Source organism: Callithrix jacchus, chromosome 11 (assembly GCF_049354715.1).
Source record: "Callithrix jacchus isolate 240 chromosome 11, calJac240_pri, whole genome shotgun sequence".
Taxonomy (NCBI): domain Eukaryota; kingdom Metazoa; phylum Chordata; class Mammalia; order Primates; family Cebidae; genus Callithrix; species Callithrix jacchus.
Window position 1 is genome coordinate 91184520 of NC_133512.1, and position 23128 is coordinate 91207647.

Sequence of the window (23128 nt, forward strand, 5' to 3'; positions counted from 1 at the left end):
AGGGAAATTCCCATAAAAAGGGAAGTCACCGGCCGGGCGTGGTGGCTCGCGCCTGTAATCCCAGCACTTCGGGAGGCTGAGGCGGGTGGATCACCTGAGCTCAGGAGTTTGAGACTAGCCTGAACAACACAGCAAAACCTCATCTCTACAAAAAATACAAAAAAATTAGCTGGGAGAGGAGGCCTGCGTCTGTATTCCCAGCTGATCTGGAGGCTGAGGCAGGAAGGTTGCTGGAGCCTGGGAAGTCGAGTCTGCAGTGAGTTGTGATTGCATCACTGCGCTCCAGCCTGAGTGATAGAGCCAGACTATGTCTCAAAAAAAGAAAAAAAAAATCCTATCTGGAATTGGCAGATTCATAAATGGAGATGACCAGGGGCTTGGTTTAGGGGCAGGGAAAGTCATGCTTTAATGGATGCAGAGTTTGTGCGGAGGTGATGAAAAAGTCTGCGGTGTAGCTAGTGGGGACGGCTACCTAGCGTGTCAAGTGCATCTACCACCACTGAATTGTACGCTTACAAATGATTAGGATGATAAATGCTGTGATGTGGATTTTACCACAATAAAAGAAAAAAGAGGGCCGGGCGCGGTGGCTCAAGCCTGTAATCCCAGCAGTTTGGGAGGCCGAGGCGGGTGGATCACGAGGTCAAGAGATCGAGACCATCCTGGCCAACATGGTGAAACCCCGTCTCTACTAAAAATACAAAAAAAAAAAAAAAAATTAGCTGGGCGCGCACCTGTAGTCCCAGCTACTCAGGAGGCTGAGGCAGGAGAATTGCCTGAACCCAGGAGGTGGAGGTTGTGGTGAGCCGAGATTGCGCCATTGCACTCCAGCCTGGGTAACAAGAACGAAACTCCGTCTCAAAAAAAAAAAAAAAAAAAAAAAAAAACAAAAACTTTAAAAAAAGGGAAGTCACCCCAACAGGGGCTTATGACTCATCTGAGTTTCAGCTCAGGGAAGGCTTACTGGGGGAAGCAGAATCTAAGACCTTAAAAGCGAAGAGGCGTTATCTGAGCGGAAAGATGGAAGAGATGTGTTAGTCTGTTTTCATGCTGCTGATAGAGACGTGTTTGAGGCTGGGAAGAAAAAGAGGTTTAATTGGACTTACTGTTCCACATGGCTGGGGAGGGAGGCCTCAGAATCACGGCGGGAGGCAAAAGACACTTCTTACGCGGCAGCAGCAAGAGAAAATGAGAGGAAGCCAAACTGGAAACCCCTGATAAGCCCACCAGATCTCGTGAGATTATTCACTACCATGAGAATCGCATGGGAAAGACCAGCCCGGTAATTCAGTTAACTCCCGCTGGGCCCCTCCCACAACACGTGGGAATTCCGGGAGATCCGATTTATGTTGACATTTGGGTGGGACACAGCCAAACCGTGTCAAGAGAGAAGAGTTCTGGGCTGAGGCTGGTCATGTTTAGAGGCCTGAGATGGTGCGTAAGTGAAGTGTGGAATTTACTGAGGATGGAAAATTCAGAATAACAGCGGCTCCTACCTCCTTGATTCAAGAGGATGCTTGAGCCCCAGCCATCGCCTCCCTTCCAGAAAAAGGAAAGAGGCAAAGGACACGTTCCCTCCCATCAAGTGTCTGTCCCAGAGACTGCAGATAGCCCTCCTTACGAACCCACGTAGGTCCCAGAGAGGCTGAAAGGTCACCTTTATTCTGGGTGGGAAAACACCTAGCTAAGAATCAGAGGTTCTATTACTAAAGAAGGGAAAGGAATCAGCTGCTGGGGAGACGCAGCCACCTCTGACGCGGAGGATTAGGGGCACGGCTCTTTCCAGGGAACTGGAGAGTGTTGGGTGAGGAGCATAAAGATTCACAGGAGAGACTGATTTTACGAGGAGGGTTGTCCACGTGTTTCTTCAAAGTTACTATTTATTTATCATTGTCCATAAGCCAAGACTATTTCTTAAATAACTTTTACTTTTTTTTTAAGAGATGGGACCTCACTATTGCTGTCCAGGCTGGTCTCAAATTCCTGGATGCAAGTGGTCCGCCCACCACAGCCTCCCAAAGTGCTGGGATTACAGGTGTGAGCCACCGCACCTGGCTATAGCTTTTACTTTTGTGATAATTACAGATTCACAAGAAGTTGTGAATGAATGTATAGAAAGTTTCCACACGCTCTCCACTCAGCCTCCCCCCGTGTTAAATTTTTACCCAGTTATAGTATAATATCAAAATCAGGAAACTGGTACGATCCACGGATCTTTTTCAGATTTCATCACCTAGACATGTACTTGTGTGTGTGTGCATGTGTGTAGCTCTAAGACTTTACAACACATGTAACTCCATGGAACCACCACAATCAGGTATTCAACTGGACTATCATGGTAAGAGTCCCCTGTGCTCCCCAGATACCCACCCTCGCTGCCCCATCCCTTGTGCTTGGCAACCACTAACCCGATAATTGTTTACGTTAACACTGAATGCAGTCTGTGTCCCTTTGAGATTTGCTTTTTCATGCCACCCGATTTCTTTGAGGGTCACCCATGTTGAACATATCAATAGCTCGTTACTTTTCGTTGTTGGCTACCGTTCCCTTGTAGGGATGACCCACTATTTGTTTAGCTGTTCATCCATTGAAGGACTTGTGGGTAGTTTCCAGTTAGGGGCTTTAACAAATATAGCTGCTATTAACATTCATGCACAAGTTTCTACCAGTTTTCCTTTCTCAGGAGCGCAGCAGCTGGGTCACATGGTAAGTCCACTTCTAGTTTTAAAAAGAACTGCCAACCTATAGTCCGCAGCAGCTGTCCCTACAGCTCATAAGCAATGTGCAAGTGGACCGGTTTCTCAGCATGCTTGCCAGCATTTGTGTTACTGGTTTTGATTCTGGCTGTTCTGACAGATGTGCCGTGATGCCTCGTGGTGGTTGTCACCTGCATGTCTCTGAGGGAGGACAATGTTGAACAACTCCTCATGTGCTTGTCACCTGTACCTCAAACACAGGCTGGTTTGGAAATTTGGATGCATCGATGTGAGACCTGCGATGCCCTCTGCAGGCAACTGGAGATCTCTGGAGAAACTGAACTAAAGGGGCTTCTTATGTGAGGACACCGAGTGCAGGGGGAGGTGGGAAGAGCAGATGAGTCTCAGGCCAGAGGTGGCAACGTGCTTTGCCATCTTCCCCCTGGCACCCAGGCAGGAGATGGATGATTGCATTTTTCTGTGTCACGAGCCACCTCAAAATGTAGTGGTTTAAAACAGCAATCACTTACTTTCCATAGAAATTGAGAATTTGGGCAGGTCTCAGTGAGGACAGCTCGTTTTCCCTTCACACAATGTCATCTGGAGTGGTTTGGCTGGGGCTGGAGGATCTGCCTCCAGAATGGCTCCGTCACCTGGCTGCAGGCTGGCAGTACAATCCAGGAAGTCGACCAGTAGCATGGGTGCCTCTCTGCATGGGCCCCTCCAGGGCACCACTCGGGCTTCCTTACAGCGTTGTAGCTGATCTCTATGAGCCAGAATGCCAAGAAGCCTGGGCAGAAGCCACAAGACTTTCTGTGATCTAGCCTTGGAAGCCTTGGAAGTCACTTTTACTATATTCCATTGGTCAAGGAAGTCACTAAGGTGAGCCCAAGTTCAAGGGAAGGGAGAGCGGGTCCACCTCTCAATAAGACAAGTAGGAAAAATTCGTGGCAGAATGGGCGCAGTGGCCCATGCCTGTAATCCCAGCACTCTGGGAGGCTGAGGCGGGCAGATCGCTTGAGGCCAAGAGCTGAAGAAAGAACTTGTGGCTCTCTTAATCTACCAGACACATGAAGCTTTCAAGAGTTTTTTAGTAACTCATTCTCAAATGCGAACGGATAGCTAAGGATCACAAGACATTTGATGAAACCCTCTAATATGAAGACAGAGATAAAAAGAAAGAATAAAGAGACAAAAAGAATAGAGGAAACTGTAAAAAAAAAAAAAAAAAGATATTAGAGGGGGTAGGACCAGGCGTGTGTCTCACACCTGTAATCCCAGCACTTTGGGAGGCTAAAGTGGGAGGATCGCTTGAGGTCAGGAGTTCAAGACAAGCCTGGCCAACATGGTGAATCCCTACTAAAGAGACTTTTAGTTTCTACTAAAAATACAAAAGTTAGCCAGGCGTGATGGTGGGTGCCAGTAATCTGAGCTACTTGGGAAGCTGAGGCAAGAGAACCTCTTGGACCCAGAGGGGGAGATTGCAGTGAGCCAAGATTGCACCACTGCACGCCGGCAGTGAGGAAATAGGTTCGAAGCAAAATGCAGCAGAAGGTAGAGAGATTTCTTATGCAGCAGAAGGTAGAGAGATTTCTTATGCAGCAGAAGGTAGAGAGATTTCTTATGCAGCAGAAGGTAGAGAGATTTCTTATAAAACTGCATTCCCACCTCTGCATGGCCTCTTCCCCTATCAAACACAATTTTTTTTTCTTTTTTTGCAGGGGATAGACAGGGTCTCGCACTGTCACTCAGGCTGGAGTTCAGTGGCATGATCTTGGTTCACTGCAGCCCCAACCTCTTGAGCTCAAGCGATCCTCTTGCCTCAGCCTCCCGAGTAGCTGGGACTATAGGCACACACCACCGTGTCTGGCTAATTTTAAAAGAAATTTTCACAGACATGGAATCTCATCATATTGCTCAGTCTACAATCCATTTCTTCTTTTTTATTTTTTTCATATTCTCTTTTTTCCTACTTTTTTCTTCTTCCTTTGTGTTTTTCATATATTTTTGTTATTTTTTTATTTGCTAGGCTTCAGTAGACACAACCTTTTTTTTAAAGATGATGTCTTGATTTTGTTGCCCAGGCTGGAGTGCAGTGGTACAATCTCGGCTCACTGCAACCTCCGCCTCCCAGGTTCAAGCGATTCTCCTGCTTCAGCCTCCTGAGTAGCTGGGATTACAGGCACCCACCACACCTGGTTAATTTTTATGTTTTAGTAGAGACAGGGTTTCGCCATGCTGGCCAGGCTGGTCTCAAACCCCTGACCTCAGGTCATCCACCTGCCTTGGCCTCCCAAAGTGCTGGGATTATAGGCGTGAGCCACCGCGCCCAGCCTGACACAATCCATTTTTAAGGGAAATGTTTCGAAGTATGTTTGCAACCTCTGTCCACATTGTTGTGTTTAGCCATGGCTGGTTCGCTCTCTTCGTTGTACGATGTTTCACTGAATTACAACATCGTGATTTATTGGTCCATTCTGCTGTTGCCAAATCACGCAGAACTTTGTCTCCCACGTTGTAAGTGTCAGATTTGACTGCACGTGCACAGGAAACTATCAGAAGACTTTGTTGTTGTTGTTGAAAAGTTTGGGAAATGGGTTGGAGAAAGCTAAACTCAATACTGGGACCCCAGAAAGAAATTGCCAAAGCTTAGAAGTTATTGAGGAAGCCAGAGACCATGGTAGGGGGAAGAGAAATAGATTCAGGAGCCATTGGGATGGAGGACTCCACGAATCCCGCTGGTGAGTTGGGTGAGGAGGTTGACTGTGAGGGAGAACACCAGTGTGACTCCGGGGTATCTGGCCTCTTAGCCGGCTGGAGGATGGCACCCCGACACCACACCAGAGGAGGAACAGGAGTAAGGAGGCACCCCATTGGGGACATGCTGAATTCGAGCGGCCTGTGAGACATCCATGTGGAGACATCAAATAGGTAGCTGAACATTTTCATCCAGAGCTCTAAAAAGAAGTTATGGGTACAGATGTAGATTTGGGAGTCAGAACCATGAAACTACATTAGTTGCACAGGAAGATCTTAGAATGTGAAGAGACCAAGGCCTGAACCTTGAGAAAAATCCACGTTTAATAAGTGCAGGGAGACCCGCAGACTATTGTAAAAGCTCAGGCAGGCAGGTGTGGATGAGGGCTGAGACCAGGGAGGGACAGAGAGCAACAGGTTCAGAAACTATTCAGGGGAAGGTTCTGTGCATGTGGGTGATGGGTGGGGCATGCAGACTGAGGGAGGGCCTGCTGGGTTTTCAGGATAGTGGGGAGCAGGAGCCACCAGAGAGAAAGGGGGAAAACCAGGAGACACTCAGGAATAAAACTGTCCTCTTCTGTAAAAACTCTAGGTCTTAGAATTGCCATTGCTAAATGACTTCCTGTATGAGACTGTCTTCATCCTGCTATGAAGAAATACCCGAGACTGGTTAATTTATAGTGAAAAAGAGGTTTAATGAACCCCCAGTTCCACATAGCTGGGAGGCCTCACAGTGATGGCGGAAGGTGAAGGAGGAACAAAGGCACGTCTTACATGGTGACAGGCAAGAGAACGTGTGCAGAGGAACAGCCTTTATAAAACCATCAGATCTCTTACTGGATAACAAGTAAAGAAAAAAAAAAACATGAGATCTCGTCATGAGACTTATTCACTATCTTGAGAACAGCACAGAAAAAACCCTCCCTGCGATTCAATTACCTCCCACAGGGTCCCTCCCATGACACGAGGGGATTATGGGAGCTACAATTCAAGATGAGATTTGGGTGGGGACACATATCCTTTCTTCTTCTGACGACCTTGCATCCATCACATTTCTGTCCTAAGTTAGCTCCTTTCCCCACTGGGGGACCCAGGCGATGATGGAATGCTTGTTCCAGCCCAAATACTGTGAATAGACTTTCTGTGGTCACATTCATTTAGTAAGAGAAACGTGTGGACCCGGAAGTTTTCTCTTGCAGATGTGGATTTTGTTCCTCCTTCACAGACACAGGCCCTTTAGTGTCTCAGTAGCTGCCTCCCTGGCTGTGGCCCAGGTGGGCCTGGGATATCTCCTCCGTGCTGAGGAAGCTCACAGGGAGTGTCAAGGAGCAGCTCCACATCTGCCCCACGCCCTCCCCACAGGCACCTCAAGGAGAAGGCGTCCACCCAGGGACCACCATGGGGACACTGCTCTGAAAACTTCCAGGGTTAGTGGGGAACCAGAATTCCCAAATCACCAAACTGAGTTGACCCTCTGGAACGATCCTGTGGGCGTCTCGATCCTGGAAGGAGCAGTGCCAAATAGCCCCACCGTGTCCTAACCCACACGTCACAGTGCCCTTCGTGAAGGTCACTAGGTGATTGTCCCTGGTGACCACCCACTGGAAAGAACCCAAAGCAGGACTGAGAATGGAAAGCAAGAGGCTCAAGATGGGAACACGCCAGACCCAACACAAGGTTAAGGACTTGTAGACTTACCCTGGGCTTGTTCACACTTGACCCAGAAACCTGAGATGTGGCTTTTCTGAAGCGTCCAATTTATGAAGTTGAAAACTGGGGCAAACTCATTTGTTTGTGTGATGTTCATGGCCAACAGTTAATCACCAAGGGTAAGTGGAAGAAATCATCCCTGTTCATTTGCAAATGGAAATCAAATGAGGACTGTGCCGAAATGCATCAGCATTTTCACTTCCAACTGCAAGGATTTCAGAAGACAGCTGACCTTGGGCTGCCTGGCAGGCACGGGCCTGGCGCCGATACTTCTGCTCAGAGCGCCTGTGCTTTTTGGTAAGGCTCAGGACGTTCCCTGCCATCCCTGCCCGTCTCAAAGGCAGACCCATTTAGTCTGAAAAGTAGGGAGCATTTTCAGATGCTGCGAATTCATGTGCACACGCCAGTGCCACTTCCTGCTTTTTTATGGCTCTGCCGAGACTCGGGATGCACTTCACCTTGCTGAAGGGGCGCAGCTAATTATGCTGAAATCCTTCCAACAGGCGAAGTGATGTGTTTATAAATCCTCCTTGCTGACCTGTTGGCCTCAAGAAGTTTTATAATAATAAAGCATTTCCATGTCGAGTGGGTTCTCTCCCCTCCACCCCCGAAAGTGCAATGTTTTCTGTTCATGGGCAGTTTGTTAATACCACATTTTATGCCCCCAAAGGCGCGTGCATCAAGTCCTGAAGCAATAGCCCCCTGTATCAGATGTGTAATGGATTTCTCTCCATGCTGCGGGATTCATTACCATGATTTATGGCTGTTTTAATGTACACAGCCTTCTTAAACAACTTAGAGTTGATTGTTCTGGAACTAGTCTTGGGTCCAGGATAACTCTGGAGGGGTGCCATTGTTCAGGAAAGCTACCGGTGTCCCTGAGGAGGTAAACAACCTTGGATCTAAGGCTCAAGTTACCCCACAACCACTCCAGCAACTCAAGTGGGAAGTGCCTTACCAGGGGTAAGGGACTGCCAGAGTGCTCCCTGGCGGGAAGCGAGTGCCCCTGGCGGGAAGTGAGTGCCCCCTGGTGGGAAGTGAGTGCCCCCTGGTGGGAAGCGAGTGCCCCCTGGTGGGAAGTGAATGCCCCCTGGCGGGAAGTGAGTGCCCCCCTGGCGGGAAGTGAGTGCCCCCTGGTGGGAAGCGAGTGCCCCCTGGTGGGAAGTGAATGCCCCCTGGCGGGAAGTGAGTGCCCCCCTGGCGGGAAGTGAGTGCCCCCTGGCGGGAAGTGAGTGCCCCCTGGTGGGAAGTGAGTGCCCCCTGGCAGGAAGCGAGTGCTCCCTGGCGGGAAGTGAGTCCTCTCTGCTGATTCTGTAGAGCACTCTTCCCCTGTAAGCCCAGCAGAACTGAGCCAGACCACAGGGAGGAGGAGGGTCAGGAACCCCAGCAGAGCTGAGCAGGACCACAGAGGGGATGGGCACCCCAGCTGGCCTTCTTGTCAGGGCATCTCGACGGCATTTCCAAGAGGAGGCCTTCGGAGACTGAGGGACAAGAGAGCAGGGCCTGAACCCTGTTCGAGGCATCCTCGGACAGGACCAGTCTGTGTTACTCAGTGCACAAAGATCCTCCCATTTATTCAGAAACAACCTTTGTGGGATTGTTTATAGTACGTGAAGAATGGCTTTAGTACCTTGTCCAAGTACAAGGCCATCATTTCAACCTAAACCAAGTCCCTGCTGACAACTGGGACAATCGGACAGGTTCTCCCAGAAGGGCAGGAGGCATGAACACGGGAGGGTAGACACACGTTGAGAGGCGTGAGGGGAGGCGCCGGCACTCTGTTCTTTCCACAGCTCCTTTGTTTCATGTAAAACCACACGGGTGTCAACTGGAGGCTCCAGCTAGACAGGCCAGGGCTCCAATGAAGAAAGGAAGAAGTTTCCAGAAAGGGGTTGGAGGAGCGCCAGGCGCAGAACAGAGGGAGGGTAACTTTCAGGAAGTCGCTCTGGAGGAAGCAGAGACCACCCAGGAGTTTCTACGCTCCTCCCCAGGAGTCCCCTGCATTCCAGCAGAGGCAGGGAGTGGGGTCGGGTCCCTTGCGAGGGCAGATCATTCACCTGTGCCCAGGCGTGAACCACCATGGGAAGTAAATGGACCCCGGATGGCCGAGGGCTCTTCGTCCACACGCCAGTGGATCTCTTGGCCAACTGCCCCTGCCTTTGTTTTTTTTTTTTTTTTTTGAGACGGAGTCTCACTCTGGCACCCAGATTGGAGTGTCCACCATGCCTGGCTAATTTTTGTATTTTTAGTAAAGACAGGGTTTTGCCAGGTTGGTAGGTTGAACTCCTGACCTAAGGTGATCTGCCCGCCTCAGCCTCCCAACGTGCTGGGATTTCAGGCATGAACCACTGTGCCCGGCCAGTCAACCGCCATGTAATGTGCCAGCCACCTTGGTGTCCAGAGAGCCTATAGGGAATCAGAGTTCATTTAACCAAGAGCTGTTTCATTTTTAATATAGCATGGGATAGAGTATCTTTAGCAAAATGTGATATTTTCTTGCTTTTTTCTGTGATAGTTTCACAGGCCCCTGGTCTTATGCCTCCAGTGAGACCATCGGTTAATGAACACGTATGTAGCAGCTGCTGCATACACCACCCCCGGCTGAATTCTCACAAGCACCCAGCAGCTGCTCCGTATTCCAGGACATTACCATCGTCTTGCTGAAGAAGCGGGCTGTGGAGAGGTTCTGCCACGTGTCTGCGGTCACACGACTGGTAAGAGAGCAGCCCCGAGTTTCCATTTCTGCCTGTGCCCCTTCAGGATGGGCACAGCGGGCCTCCCCCTGCATGTGGAAGGGAAGCAGCTCCACAGCCGTCCACTCTAGAGACTGGAGCTCAGGCCTGGAGTTCGAGCCCCGAGCCCCGTCTGCGGCTCCCCGAAGCCTCAGACCCCCAGTCTCTCCATGCAGCCGCCTACCGTGCTCTGCGCTGGGAACGATGAGGGTACCTACCTCCCACCTGCACAACAGGGTGGCAACTGTGGTGTCTGTGCCCCTCACTGAGTAATGCACATGGACACCTGGCACAGAGCCAGCCCTGGCCAGCGTGCATTCCTTGGGATTTCATGATAGTAGCTCTTTTATCTGGAAGTGAAGTGAAATATCTGGGGGCAGCTCCTCTGACCTGGAGTTTAGACCCATCTCTTCATTGGGGTTTTATGGAGTATGTTTACACCACACAACAGTCCCACTCCTAGAAACCTTTGCATCCTCTGTTGCAGGGCCTGGGGAAGGGAAGTTCTGTGCAGAGCTGAGGCTGAGGCTGAGGACATCTGAGATAAGTCGAAGGACATCTGAAGAGACAGAAAGCCAGGCTTTGCTAGAACTAAGTCCTTTTCTTGAACGAAACGCTAGAACTAAACCAAACTCAGCTCCAGAGACCGACACTGACCCACACGGCCCCTGTCTCATAAACACATGGAACACACAACCCACCAGGCGTTCCTGAAAACCCAGTATGTAAAAGAGGACCTAAGAGGAAACAGCAGAATGGCTGATAACCGAGAGGGTAGAATTGAACTTCTGAAAAAGTCTTAGCATCCTCACACACGTTCAGCAGAGTGGCTGGCTTCATAAAAGAAGAGTAAGTTCTTAAGAAAAGGAGAAATCAAAACTATGTTCAGGAAGAAGCATAGAACTGCTGAGATGAAAAGCTTACACTGATACAATGAAGGATAAATGGGAAGGAATCTTCCCTTCACATAGAGCAAAGCAACAAAGAGATGGAAACTATCAGAGAAACACCAAGAAACAGAGGGTGGGGCACGGTGGCTCCCACGTGTCACCCCAGCGCTTTGGGAGGTCAAGGCAGGCAGAATACCTCAGGTCAGGAGTTTGAGACCAGCATGTCCAATATAGTGAAACCTCATCTCTACTAAAAGTACAAAAATTAGCCAGACGTGGTGGCACACACCTGTAGTCTCAGCTAGTCTACTCGGGAGGCTGAGGCAGGAGAATTGCTTGAACCCGGGAGGCGGAGGTTGCAATGAGCCACGACTGCACCACTGCACTCCAGCCTGGGTGACAGAGCAAGACTCCAACCCAAAAACCAAACAAAACAGAAAACGCCACAGAGATTTGACATCTATCTAATAGGAGTTACAGAAAAGTAACTACAGAAGGAAAGAGAATTTCAAAGAAATAAAACAGGGAAGAAATCATAGAAGACAATTCTCTGAGCAGAAGAAAGTCATATTATTGGATGACAAAGACCTAGAGAATAGCAGCAGAATGAATTTAAAACACGGTCTCACACCAAGACACACTCTGATGAAATTGTAGAATATAAATAAAATCCTAAGAGCTTCTGGGAGGAGAGAAGGCAGCTCTACCGCAACAAGGCTCCTCAGATTTCTTTTTGGCAATAATATGTGATAATACAATGAAGTGAAGTGTCCAAAACTCAGAGGGAAAAGTTGCTGAACCTAGAATTCCAGAGCACATGAACAATTAGCCACCTGCGAGGTCAAAAAACGGATATCCATATGCCACACAAGACCTGAAAAAATTACTCAAGTTGGTACTCCAGCAAAGTGAAATACAGGACTCGGGGGCACCTACAGATCTACCACAGTGGGTGACTGGAGGAACTACGGCGTTGACACATGACGGAAAACTGAGCAGCTGAAAAGCAGCAGGACACATTGTAGCATGATGGGGGCACTACTTATGCTAAACACACACATACGCAGGTGCAAAATATACACTTTTATGGATATGTGAAGATTTAGGGAAATTCAAATGTGAAGGTCTGGAGTATGCACAGGTGTGGTGGGAGGAAGTTGGGGTTGGGAGAAGACGGAGTGATCGAAGTGACTTTAGACCTTTCAGTAATATTTTAAATTTTACAAGGAGAATGTACACACACACACACATCATAGTAAAATTATAAAAACAAAAATATAAGCAAAGCAAAGCACAAGTCTATTCGACAGTAAGTGCAAAGCTGGAAAAAATTAATTAAGAGACAGTCACCTAGACCTTCTGCCTGGAAGAGTCCACTTTGAGCGGCAGAGCTTTGGAAGCCAAGGATTATGTTTCTTTTTATAGGTCCAGTCATACCGTCTGGCTCCAAAGGGAATCACATCATCATAAAATCACAAGTGGATTTTTAAACAATTTTATTGAGATGTAATTCACACACCATCAATTGAGACTGTAGGATTCAGTGGTTTTTAGTATATTCAGAGTTGGCCAACCATCACCACGAGCAGTTTGAGAACTTTTGTATCACACCAAAAAGAAAGAAACCCTCTGCCCGCTGCAGTCATCCTCCATTTCTCCCTGATACGTCTCCCCCCTCCAGTCCCAGGCAACCACTCATCTATTCATTGCCTCTGAGGATTCGCCAGCTAGGAACGTTTCATGTAAATGGAATCATGTAATAGGTGGTCTTTAGCGACTGGCTGCCTGTGCTTGGCAGAAAGTTTTCAAGGCTTATCTACGTCGTAGGGTGTGTCAACACTTCACTCCTTTTCATTGCTGAATAACATTCTACTGCATGGACATTTCACGTTTTCTTCATCCAGTTCCTCAGTTCCTGGATATTTGGGTCGTCTCCACTTTTTGGCTATAGCAAAAACTATGCTTCCGTGAACATTCGTGAACAAGATTTTGGGTGAACGTGTTTTCATTCTTCCTGGGTATATACCTAGGAGTAGCCCATATGGCAACTTTATGTGCAACTTTTTTCATTCTGTCACCCAGGCTGCAGTGCAGTGACACAATCTCAGCTCACTACAACCTCCACCTCCCAGGTTCAAGCTATTCTCGTGCCTCGGCCTCCTGATAGCTGGGACTACAGGTATGCACAACCAGGCCCGGCTAATTTTTGTATTTTTAGTAGAGATGGGGTTTTGCTATGTTGGCCACACTGGTTTCAAACTCCTGACCTCAAGTGATCCACCCACCTTGGCCTCACAAAATGCTGGGATTATAGGAGTGAACCACCATGGCTGGCCCCGTTTACCTTTTTTTTTTTTTAATTAAAACAACAACATTTTTTAAGACAAGGTCTCACTCTATTACCCAGGCTGGAGTGCGGTGGCACAATAATGGCTTGATGCAACCTCAACGTCCTGGACTCAAGAGGTCCTCACATCTAGCTAGGACTAGCCTAACTAGTTAGCTAGGACTACAGGTGTGCACCACCACGTCGGGCTAATTTTTAAATTTTTAGAAAATTTAAAAATTAAAAGAATCAATGCAACAATAAGAGTTAACGATCCTAAAGACCCATAAAGAGATTTAGACTCAACGAGACAGAAAATTGATGAGGACAATCAGGACTTGAACTCAGATGCGGAACAAGTAAACTTAATAAATATCTATAGAGCTCTCCATTTTAAATACACAAAATATTGATCGGCCATTATTAATACCCATTTTTAGAATAAAGCAATGTTCCCATCCTCTCTCCCTCTTTTTCTTCCTCTTTCTTCCTCTCCTTCACTCCTTTTCTCTTTCTTTTCTTCTTTCCAAAAAAAAAAAAAAAACTTTCACTGTTTAAGTCAGCCCATCTATGGCAGGTTTCATCCTGAGGCCTCTCATCTTGGCTGGTAGGCAGCCACCATTTCTGCATGTGCTCACATGGCCTCTTGTTTGTCCTCCTGTGGAGAGGGGGAGGTCTAATGTCTCTTTCTTTTTCTAATAAAAATAAATAAATAAATAAATAACTTTTTTGTAGAGTTAGTCTCTTTATGTTGCCCACACTTTGTCTTAAACTCCTGGGCTCAAGTGATCCTTCTGCCTTGGCCTCCCAGTGTTCTAGGATTACAGGCATGAGCCACCAGCCTGGCCTATGTTTAACTTTTTGAGAAATTGCCAGACTGTGTCCAAAGTGGCGGCACCGTCTTACATTCCCGCCAGCAGTGTATGAGGGTCCGATTTTCCCATGTCTTTCCAGCACTTGTTCTTAGCCACGATTTTGATGACCGCCATCCTGGCAGGTGTGAAGTGGGGTCTCATTGTGGCTTTGACTAGTTCTCCAATAAGGCAAATGCCTTTTACTGCATTTTCCAGCCACAGAACCACCAAGTGTGGAAGACTGGACGATAATTACAAAACAGAACGCAAGCACAGAACTTGGGAGTGTGCAAATGAGAACAAATACAGACTGGGGGAGACCAGCGAAGAAAAGCAGGAAGAAGGGCAGCGCGTTAACATCCTCCTCTTCCATCGCGGGGAGGCGAGAACTGGAACGAAATATGTTGGCAGAAGTAAATGAAGAGAAAAGGTGGGACGGGGACCCGGCCTTCTGCAGCTCGCATAGCCAGGCACGTTTGTTAGTTTATGTTACTTACAGACAGTTACTATTTACGTGATGTCACAAATGGCATATATTTTACATCAACTTATCATCATCAACTGTGAAGGAGTGGATTTGAAGGGGGAAATGAGGCATTTAATTTTTATTGCAATTAAGATGCATGCGTATTTACTAACCCGTACTCAATAACTATGTACACGTGCTAACCTGTGCGTGCACAGAAGCAGAGCCGTGTGTGTGCACACCGTGAAGGAACCCAGGAGAGTCCGCAGCACATCCTCAGCGATGCGGCGTGAACTGGGGGTGCGAGGGGTGTTCAGATCTCCACTGAATTGTAGGTAGGGACAGTACTCAAATATTTTGTTTACTTTCTATCAGAAAATAAGTTCTACATCCTTAAAAATGCCTTTCCTAGAAAAAAGAGAAAAATTCATCCTGGTCCTTTTGCCCCTGCTGCTCCCCTAGAGACCACCGTCTCTGGAACCTCATGGCCGGATTGCCCGGTGTCTTCCGGAATCATCTTCCAGCTTTTGCTAGATGTGAATCTGACCATGTCCATTCCCCACTCTAAAAATCTTCATTGTCTTTAAAGAAAACACAGCAGCAATCAAACAGCGGCGGTGTTCAGAATGTTCCAGAGCTGGTGTGGCCTGGGCGCGGGTCGTGGGGAGAGCCACAGGGAGTGGCCACCAGTCACGAAGCAGGAGGCTGTTCTGCGTGTGCGGCTCCACACTCAGGCGCGGAGTAAACCGAGTGCTTTTAACAATCTCATGGTGGGAACCGCATCTCTAAGGCATCATGAAACCCAGAAACCATAAAGGAAAATATTGATAAATTTGACTAAATAAAAATGTCACTGTTTTTTTGAAAGAAAAATGCATAAATCAAACCATTATAGAGACAAACTGAGAATAAATATTTATAACACATACAATACACTGAGAACTAATCTCGTCAATTTACAAAGAGCTCCTCCAGCTCAGCATGAAAAAGACCAGACATCCAAAAGAAAAACATGGTCACAGGACAGAAAGTGAGAGGTGATTCTTAGGAAAAGAAACACAAATGATTTGATGCCTACGAAAACACCCCCATCATCACTCATAGGAAAAGATAAATGCAAGTTAAGACTACATTTAGGCCGGGCTTGGTGGTTCACACCTGGTAATCCCAGCTCGGGAGGCTGAGGCATGTGGATCACTTGAGGTCAGGAGTTGGAGACCATCCTGGCCAACATGGAGAAACCCTTTCTCTACTAAAAATACAAAAATTAGCTGGGCATGGTGGCTGGTGCCTGTAATCCCAGCTACTCGGGAGGCTGGTGCCTGTAATCCCAGCTACTCAGGAGGCTGAGGCAGGAGAATGCCTGAACCCAGGAAGCGGAGGTTGTGGTGAGCTGAGATTGCGCCACTGTACTCCAGCCTGGGCAACAGAGCAAGACTCTGTCTCAACAACAACAAAAACCCAAAAGTTAACCGGATCTGGGGGTGCATGCCTGTAATCGCAGCTACTCAGGAGGCTGAAACAGGAGGATCACTTGAGCCTGGGAAACAGGTTGCCGTGAGCCGAGATCGTGCCACCACACTCTACCCTGGGCAACAGAGCGAGACTCTGTCTTAAAAAAAGAAAAAACAAAACAAGAAAGACTAACTTGAAATACTATTTCTCACCTACCAGACTGGAAAACATGATAAAGTTTGGGGTAAGGAGGTGGAGAAACAAGCTCAGTCTCTTTGGTGGGCAATTTGGTATTATCTATAAAAACTTTAAATGAATATCCTCTGCCTCCAGAAGTTCTCTGTAATATCCTTGGAAACAGATCTTTATATATATACACACACATATATAAAGACATTATATATTTTTTTTTCTCTTTTTTGAGATGGAGTCTCATTCTGTCGCCCAGGCTGCAGTGCAGTGTTGTGACTACAGCTTACTGGGCTCAGAAAATTCTCCCACCCACCTCAGCCTTCCAGGTAGCTGGCATCACAAGTGTTCGCCACCACATCTGGCTATGTTTTTTTCCCCTGGTCTCACCATGTGGCCCAGCCTGGTCTGTAACTCCTGGCCTCAAGCAGTCCTCCCACCTCAGCCTCCCCAAATGCTGGAATTACAGGCATAAGCTACTGTGCCTGGCCAAAAATACCTTTATAAGGACATTCAGCATAGCTGTTTTTAGCAGCACCTCAGGCCAAGGGCTCCTCGTCTTGGCTCAGTGTAAGGCGTGCACTGAATAAATACTTAAGTCACGGAGCTTAAACATTGACTGCAGCAGACAGGCAGCATCAAAGAAACAGCAGAGGGTGTGCAGGGCGCTGAGGCAGCGGCCACCTCCTTCCCAAGGCCAGCCATGGCAAGCCCCGCCTCATCTAACAAGGTGGCCAGGCCTCCAGGTTGCTGGTGCCCCGCCCTGGCTTTCGACAGGTGCCTCACAGGACAGACCACCGAGGGTCATCTGTGCCTCTTCGGCCATCCATGGCCAGCATTCCTGCACTCATTTACTTAAAATTCTACTACTAAATCCAGTTAGTTGAGGTTCTTGACTACAAAAAAAGAAACTGATTAATTTAGGCAAAAAACAAAAACTGTTGGCAACACATCAGAGTGAACCACATGCCTGGAGTCACGCTGCAGTCGTGCCTGTGGAAAGCCTGGAGGCAGGTCCCCAGGTCCCCGTGTCCCTTCTGCCTTGCCAGCCCTCCACCTGGGCAGGGCTCTGCCCACGCCTGCTGGTGAGAGGCGGATACTGAGGCACCGAGGCTACGAGGAATGCCCTCTGCCTGAAGCACCTCCGCTCTCCACCCAAGGGCCACCTCAAGGTCTGCCCAGCAGAGAGGGAGACGGGGAGTCCTTTGTTGCCACTTCCTGCGTACACAGACACCTCTGTGACTCCCAGGCAGCGCTGCAGCACGTCTGAACCCCCGCTGATGGGTATTAATCAGCTGAGTGTGGTGATAAAGGGCCCTGTCTGACAGGCATCCGCGCCAGCACCGCTGGTTTACAGCTCGCCACCAAGGCCACGATGGAAGGGGGTTTCTAAGACCAGGAGAGAAGGAGCGGTGTGAGCATTTCACAGAGAAAGCATTGATTTCCATTGGCGTCGGCCATTCCAGGCCTGGGCCAACCCACCTGCACATGGAGTGTCAGGCAGGAAATGTGCTGGAGAATCTGGCTCAGCTGGAACTTCCTAAATTTGACCCTGTGTCTGAGAGGCAAGAAGGCCTTGGAGACCCTGCTCCTGCGTTGAGAAGCTTCCACTTTCCAAAGAGATCATGTGTGTTATGGGTGGAATTACATCCCCTAAAATTCACACATCAGAGCCTAACCCCAGTGCCTGTGAAGGTGACCTCATGGGGAAATGGGGTCTTTGCAGATGTCATCAAGGTGGGATGAGGTCACTAGGCCCCTAATCCAGTGTGCCTGTGCCCTCATGAATGAGGGAGATTCAGACACAGAGAGAGACGGCACACGGGCACAGCGAGGGGTGGGCACGCAGGAAGAGGTGGGGTGATGCTTCCAGGAGCCGGGACCACCAGAGATTGCCAGCAACCTCCAGAAGCTGGAGCGTGGCCTGGGACAGACTCCCCCTCGGCCACAGAAAGATCCAGCCCTGCCCGGGGCTCGACCTCGGCTGTCCAGTCTGTGAGCCGTGAGCTGACATTCCCGTCGTTCAGGCCTCGGGGTTTGTGCTCCTTGGTTCTGGCAGTCCTGGGAAAGTAGTGACACACCGTGTGCAGCCACTCACTATGCAGCGGACTCCATGACCCCATGGGTCACGCCATCAGCGCAGCGTCCATATTCACAAGTCACATGGAGAATTTTCACCTGACCCATCCATTTAATTCAAGGGAAAAGAAGACAGGTTCATTGCACGACTGCTTTTGCGGGTCTTCTTTCTCTTTTCCATCAGCAGTTGGCCTGCTGTGCCCCCTGGTTCTGTGGTTCTGGTGACCGAGGGGAGCTGTGGGCAGACACCCATCACCATCGCGCTGGGTCTGAGCTCGGCAGCCACTGCGAGCCAATGTCCACCTCTGCGACCTAATTCAGAACTCGGGCGGGGCCTGAGATGCGTGCACAGGGCTCCATTAGGAGAGAAAGCTGCCTGCACCACGGCTGACTAATGCTGCTTTCAGGGCCAGGAAGCTGTCTCCTGGGAGGAAATATATTATTCTACAATTTCCCTAAAATATTAAAAGTGGAGTTCTGCTTTGGGAGGACCAGCCCGCACTGACTGACAGCGTCCTGGGGAGGACAGGCCTGAAGGGCTTTGGAAGTTCCACCAGGGCCTTCACCTCCTAAGGGCTGTCTTGGGAAAATGCAGACTTCTCTTGAGCACAGAAGAGAATATTCAGCTCTTCTGTGAATATTCAGCTGAGAACATTCAGTCTCAAAGACCAAGAACTTTAACTCCGCAAGGGGTTAGACACCACAGGGAAGGCGGTTGTGTGGTCGGGAGACAGAGCAATGATCACTTAAAACCCAGCTGAGGCTGGGGGCCGTGGCTCATGCCTGTAATCCCAGCATTTTGGGAGGCCGAGGCCAGCCAATCACTCAAGGTCCGGAGTTCGAGACCAGCCTGACCAACATGGTGAAACCCTGTCTCTGCTAAATATACAAATTAGCCGGGCGTGGTGGCACATGCCTGTAGTCCCAGCTACTCAGGAGGCTGAGGCAGGAGAATCAATTGAACCCAGGAGGCGGAGGTTGTGGTGAGGCAAGATCGCACCATTGTACTCCAGCCTGGGCAACAAGAGTGAGACTCCATCTCAAAGAAAAAAAAGAAAACCCAGCTGACATGAGAAGAACAGTGTAGATCTCAGCCTGAAAATCCAAGGAACATTTAAATTATCTCCAGCAAGATAAGATCTAGATTTTAGAGACCCCCAAGAGGTCTGTGCATAAAACGCAGAAGTCCATGAACTTGAGTGAGAAATAATTATATCTTTATTTTCACTAACTTCCGACTAAAATCTGACCCGCCCTTTAGTGATGAACCTGAGCTGCAAAGCGCCTCAGGTTGTATTAGCCTTGTGGCTCTGTCACCAGCAGAAGCACAGATATTTCTACTCTCACACGGTGCAGACATCTCCATATGCCTCGCATTTTTACAGAGGTATTCGAACGTTGTACGCACGTCCTTCCTTCCTCCGAGAGACCTGGTCATTTTGTGCATTGACAGAGCTCTTTCACACGTTTGTTCGAATGTTCCGAGGAGTATATTTCAGTGTCCGCGTTCTCCTTCTTAAGCCTAAGTATTTTGCATTATTCACTGAAACGCGTTCTTCTGAGAAGCTACCCTGGGTTCTACCAAACAGCCCTGCAATGGAGGGCACCTCAGGAGCTCCTGACCTAGGACGAGGCCTAGAGTCAGGTTCCAGTCAGGAGAGCAGAAGGCACTGTGCGTGCAGTCACGCGCCACCGAACTGCGGTCACCTTGACACTGTGTAGACAACAGATGTCCTGTAAGAATCTTTTTTTTTTTTTTTTTTTTGGAAATGGAGTCTCACTCAGTCGGCCAGGCTGGAGTCCAGTGGCACAATCTCGGCTCACTGCAACTTCCACCTCCCAAGCTCAAGTGATTCTCCTGACTCAGCCGCCTGAGTAGCTGGGATCACAGGCGCCCGCCACCACATCTGGCTAATTTTTGTATTTTTAGTAGAGACGGGGTTTCACCATATTGGCCAGGCTGGTCTCGAACTCCTGGTCTCAAGTGATCTGCCCACCTCAGCCTTGCAAAGTGCTGGGATTCCAAGTGTGAGCCACCATTTCTATGTTTGATGTGTTTGGATGCCCAAATCCACACCATTGTGTGACAATTTTCTATAGTACTCAGTCTCAGACTCTAGAGCAGCTGGGGCCACAGGGGAGCCCACCACTCAGCTGCCAGGGACACCCACTGAGTCACCGAGACTCAAAATGCCTGGCATCACCCTTCTTCCCATCTCCCATCTTTTACCTTCGTTATCAGGGTCCAGCCAGAAGCCAGTGTGGTCTGCGGAGCCACAGGGTCAGCCGGCTGGGACTCCAGCAGAGCATGGGAGGGCGAGGCCAGGGCCCCAGTCAACAGCCAGGGTGTGGGAGCCTGCAGTGCTCGCCTGCCCAAGCGTGGCCATCAGTGTCCTAGGTTTCTCCAAAGTCCAAACACTTGCCCTCAGCCCAAGAAACACATAGAGTTTGAGAGCAAAATTTAGATGTTCGACCGCAGTCTCAACATCACGTCCCACAATATCCATTCACACACAGCACCAACGCCTCTGGCTGACAGCTCTGGCTGCCTGGGCTCGGCCGGGCTGTGGAAAGCATCGCGTCTCTGCGTGTTATTTATGCATCTGGAACGCCCGCTCCTGGGCTCCTGCAGCCACCTGCCTCTGCTTGTCTCATCCATAACAGCGGGCGTGCTTGTGCCACAGACACTGCTGAGGGAGAAGGAATAAAGTGATGAGACACTTACTGATTTATCCATCCTCAGGCAAACTTGATCTGGAGCATACAATAAATATCGTGATACCTGTGTGAATTAAAACAATCACTTACTTATTAGCGCTTGGCACCAGAAATACAGTCAGGATTAATGTCCCGGGATTCCTGATGCTCCCTCTCAGCTTATCTGTTTTACAAGTAAGCTCTTTGCCTTCTGAGTTCATTGTAGGAATTGCAGTTTTACATCAATTACATTTCCATTAGCATCGTAGATATCCCTTTTCATACAGCATTATCAGGCTACAGATACACAAAACGTCAATATTCTCCCTCACTACATTATGCTAATCACACTCAGAGCTCCAGTGCCGGGTCCGTCCAGGAGTCAGACGCTTGCACGGATGCAACATTTACAAGCAGCTGATCTTCCCAGGCAGCTGCCTCCCGCATTTGCAGATGCAGACGAGGACTAATGGGCCAGAGTAAAGCATGTGCCTGCCATGGTGACCTTCTAACCGTGCCGGCATCCCGAGATCTGTCACGCAGCTTCAGAGGCCACGCCGCGCCTCGTGGGGTCCTTCACCAGCTACTGCTCCACACTGCAGTCATAACTGCTCACATCAATGGCCAAAGTACAAAGAGTGACAACGTAAACTCACATCTGGGAATGTGTTTCTGGCTGGTTTTCAATCTCGACCCGATGATCTTACACCTCCATGTCCTACGGCCCCCATCAACCCTGTCCATGGAATTTGTTTGTTTATTTTGAGACGGAGTCTCACTCTGTCACCCAGGCTGGAGTGCAGTGGCGCAGTCTCGGCTCACCGCAACCTCCACCTCCCGGGTTCAAGCAGTTCACCTGCTTCAGCCTCCTGAGTACCTGGGATTACAGACGCACTACCACGCCCAGCTAACTTTTGTATTGTGTTAGATAGGGGTTTCATTGTGTTGTCCAGGCTGGTCTCAAACTCCTGACCTCAGGTGATCCTCCCAGCTCAGCCTCTCAATGTACGTGAGCCGCTGCACCCGGCCATCTCCATGGAATTTAAAGGTAGAAAAACAGCTGGAGGCTCCTGGTCAGTCACCAAATGGGCTGTTCCTCGACAGCCTAACAGCACATGTGCCCTTGGACCAGGCACCCATGGAAGGGCGGCTTCCCTCGCAGCAACCTTGAGTCAGATGCCTGCAAGTTTTCCTGATGTGCTCTCAAGGGGGCCTTGCAGAAGGAGGCATGGAGCAGGCAGGGCGAGGGCTCAGGTAAGGCGGCCTTGGCTGAACAGGGAAGCTGTGCTCTGAGGGTAGGGGGCAGGCCTCGGGCCCCTGTTCTAGCAGCCAACATGCAACACTGGAGCTCCTGGCCCGGCCCGGCAGTGCATGTTCAGCCCAGTGCACACCGGCTCACAGCCCCTTCCACGCATCTGTCATGGTCTCCATCCCGGGAAGGATTTCCCATCTCCCAGATGCCACCTGTCCCTGTCCCCATGCAGCCCACAAGAGCTCCCGTTGCCGAGGCTGTGCCAGGTCTGAGCCACAGAGTCTGGCATTTGCCGTGAGCTGCCTCAAGCGGCTCCTGCCTCCTGTGTGCGAGGTTTGCGTGTTCAGCACATGTAAGTCTCAGAGGTGGTGCTGTGGTTGAATTGTGTCCCCCAAGAGACAGGTGAAGTCCCTGCTCCAGAGTCTCAGAATGAGACTTTACTTGGGGACAGGGTTCTGCAGGCCTGGTTAGCAGGCGATGAGGCTGTGCTGGAGAAGGATGGGTCCCCAGTTCCATGCGACTCTGTCCTTCTGAGAAGATGGTCTGGCAGCACAGACACGGTGGGTGGAATGTCTGTGACACCAAAGGTAGAAATTGGAGCCAGGCAGCTGCCATCAAGAAACATCAGGAATTCCAAGAGGCCCTGGGAGCTGGGAGGGGAGGAGGGACTGTCCCCAAGATCCTCTGGAGGGGGCGGCCCGACCCACAGCTGGATCTCTGACTCGCAGCTCCAGATGGTGAGAACAGATTTCTGTTGTTTCAAGGCTGTCTGGGCACTTGGTCCTGGCTGGCTGAGCACACTCGCGTGGGGAGTGTGACCCTTATTTGCTGACATTCTTTTGTTGTTTTTGTTTTTTGTTTTACATGGAGTCTCGCTCTGTCGCCCAGGCTGGAGTGCAGTAAAGTGATCTCGGTTCACTGCAACCTCTGCCACCCGAGTTCAAGCAATTCCTGTGCCTCGGCCTCCTGAGTAGCTGGAATTATAGGCATGCGTTTCACCATGTTGCCCAGGCTGGTCTCGAACT

General features: G+C 49.4%; 1 protein-coding gene and 1 long non-coding RNA gene across 4 annotated transcripts in view; one reads left to right on the top strand and one right to left on the bottom strand.

Moving 5' to 3' along the window:
* Nucleotides 1-1225, bottom strand: part of UBE3C (ubiquitin protein ligase E3C) — a 202097-nt gene extending 200872 nt beyond the window's left edge. For all 3 annotated transcript variants that reach the window (XM_035254262.3, XM_078343339.1, XM_078343340.1), the window contains exon 1: nt 1107-1225. The gene's annotated coding sequence lies outside the window, so the exon portion shown is untranslated. The remainder of the gene's footprint in view (nt 1-1106) is intronic.
* Nucleotides 1151-22921, top strand: LOC118143726 (uncharacterized). The gene is made up of 3 exons (XR_004728103.3): nt 1151-2338; nt 9679-9877; nt 10383-22921. It is a non-coding gene; the product is annotated as an uncharacterized LOC118143726 (long non-coding RNA).
* The last annotated feature ends 207 nt before the right edge of the window (nt 22922-23128 follow it).